Here is a 2,977-nt window from a genome sequence, read left to right on the forward strand (position 1 = left end):
TCTACACATGACTCCATCCTCCATGTATCAGCTTTGAAAATGTTCGCATGTTATAAATTTTCGAAGCGTAAACAATGGAAATTCCATCGAGAACGCACATACATATATTCAAATTGTTTTTAGGCACTAGTGCGCTTTATTCAGTGGCTCGTTCAGAACTAAACTCTAAAACATTCTTACTCTTAAGTCTAAGCCTAAGCCGCCCTCACTGCCGCTGCCGTCGTCGCTGTCGTTGCTATGTTGCTATTTGTGCTGCGCCAGCGGATCCCACGGCTACGGTAGCTTGTGAGTATCGTTTGTTGTTGCTTGTCGTTGGATCATAACTCGGGCCGTTGATCATGGATTGGGGTGGTGTTAATGTTCAGCATTGCCTGAAACGGATGTTAGGCAGACAATGCTGACTTGGTATTTTGGTGGTTTGCGTTTCGAGTTAACTTATGTTGTATGTATGCACTTGATGGAATTATAGATATAACTTATTTATATACATACATACATGTATATACAAACATACATATGTATTTGAAACAGAACAGAAGTGCAGTAGTTAATCAGTGTTTAGGGGATGATATACAAACCGAACTTTGCCGATCATTTCAATCATTGAAGCATGAGTTTGCATCACTTCGGTTATTTTCTATTGATGCGAACGTTCATAAACAAATCAGGTATAAGCTGATCGCTAGTGATTTAAAATTGCTCTTTATCGCTGATTTGAAGACAAACGGTGCGCTTCGTGTACATGAACCGAACTGACAGAATCAGACGGAGTAACGGATCTGTACTTAATTATAAACAAAAATTTATTACTCGTTGCAGTTCTCTCATGCGAATTAACTTCCCTATCAAAGGGATAAAAGAAATTAACGGAGCCACATCCACGGACACCTTATTACTGTGATCTTTTTCTGATTCAATCTCTCCTTCGTTTCTTTAAGAACTTATTTATACATTTTTAATTTAGTATTTAATTTTAGTTTTAAAGCTAGTCTTAAAAGATTTTTTTATTGTTTAAGCGAACAAAATATTTATTATAAACAAACAATAAAAATATTGATTTTTATTAATTTATAATGTAAATATTAGTTTAGGGTGAAGTTCAATTACGTTGCTGCATAAATGCAAAGTTTGCAGCTTTTATTTATTATTGGCGCACAGTCTTCGACTATCTCTCTCATTGAGCGGACGTGTTTTCTAATCGCGGTTTTTCTTTTGGGCTTTACGCTTTATTCGCATATTCCTTTTTGCATATAAGTGCACGTGTTTTCGTTTTACTTTGATTGTACGGTTACTCCCGTAAAAACAGTGCATAGTAGTGAATATTTGATTTATTATGGCCCCAGGGCCGCCTAATCTCGGAGAAAAAAGGTTTGCTTTGCTTGTTGTTGACAATTTAAAAGATCAGGGAGTTGCTTTTGTGTATAAATTCACAAAAAATGTTGAAAGCCAACAAAGACCTAGTGATGTGATACTTCTTTCAGTGACCTCTACAAACCTCCAGAAAAAATGGAAGTCTCATGGCGTACAATGCGGATTAGAGCATATTTTCCTAACCCCATGAGGTGCAAGAGTTGCCAGCTTCTAGGTCACACAGCAAAACGTTGCAACAACAACCCTGCCTGCGATATGTGCAGTTTCCCTCCTCATCTCCCCTCGCCATGCAACCGCATATTTTGTGCAAATTGCTCAGGCGATCATCATTCCTCGTCACGCTCTTGTCCTAAATACCTACAATCCAAAAGTATTCTAAAAATAAAAACAGGAAATAAATGCTCAATGCGAGAAGCACTAAGGCTATACAAACAACAATTACCCCCGACCCCCGCAAACACTTCCTTCGCTTCTGTTAAAAAAAAAATACAAATAAGCAAATAACAAACGTGATTTCCCACCGCTCATCATCCCCTCCCCTACCACTCTCCACAGACAAGGTACTAAAATCAGCTAACAACAAAAGCAAACCATGATAGTAAACAAAATTTAAACTCACCAATCAATATTCCCACTCCACCTATTTATTCAGAATATTAGAAACAGCTACGATTACCAAAATAATCAAAACTTCTGCTCACCTATCTATCTCCCAAATGGGTAAAAAAATCTTCAAAAATAATGTGCCTTACTGATCTACGGAGTTATCTAAACTTAGAGAAGAAAAACAATCACTATGGTTAATTTACAAAAGAACTCGCTCTATTGATAATCTAATAAAATACAAAAAGGCAGTGTTTCGGAGAAATATTAAAGAAGCTAAGAGGACTTGCTTACAAAAACTTACCGAAGCTATCACTCCGTTAACAAATCCCAAGAAAGTATGGGCCGACATAAAAATGCTCTCAGGCCCGCGCACGTGAATCTTAATTGTATAAACACCCCAAGTGGCACCATTTTCGACTCAAGAGAAATAGATAATCATTTCGCCTCTGTATGGTCCGATTATTCGAGAGATTCAAACTTCCACCCCTCGTTTGTATCAAATAAAAATGAACTGCTCACAAGAAGGTACAGTAAAGATCGCTCACCCCCATCTATTACCGAATCAAACATAACCATCACAGAATTCGATTTCACTTTATCTTCAATATCAGGAAAGACTCCCGGTGCAGACAGGATTTCATATCCCATGCTAAAAAACTGTCCTTTAAGTCGCAAAAACAGAATTATTAAATTGTACAACAATATTTTATGCCAATGTGTCTACCCTCAAGGCTGGAAAAATTCAGTTATTGTAGCAATTCCTAAATCTAATGTAGTGTCTACAGATGTTCTTGGTTACAGGCCAATATCACTCCTTTGTTGCATGGGTAAACTATTAGAAAAAATCATATCAAAACGTATCTCGTGGTTCGCATTAAATAAAAACCTTCTCAGTCAAAACCAGGTGGCATTTAAGGCAGGGCAAGGCACTATGGATGCTTTACTCTATTTTGATGATTTCGCCAAAACTGCTTTATCGAAAAGAAACCACATATCCACT

This window comes from Bactrocera latifrons, unplaced genomic scaffold, assembly GCF_001853355.1.
Source record: "Bactrocera latifrons isolate USDA-ARS-PBARC rearing strain unplaced genomic scaffold, ASM185335v1 scaffold_457, whole genome shotgun sequence".
In the NCBI taxonomy this organism is placed as follows: Eukaryota; Metazoa; Arthropoda; class Insecta; order Diptera; family Tephritidae; genus Bactrocera; species Bactrocera latifrons.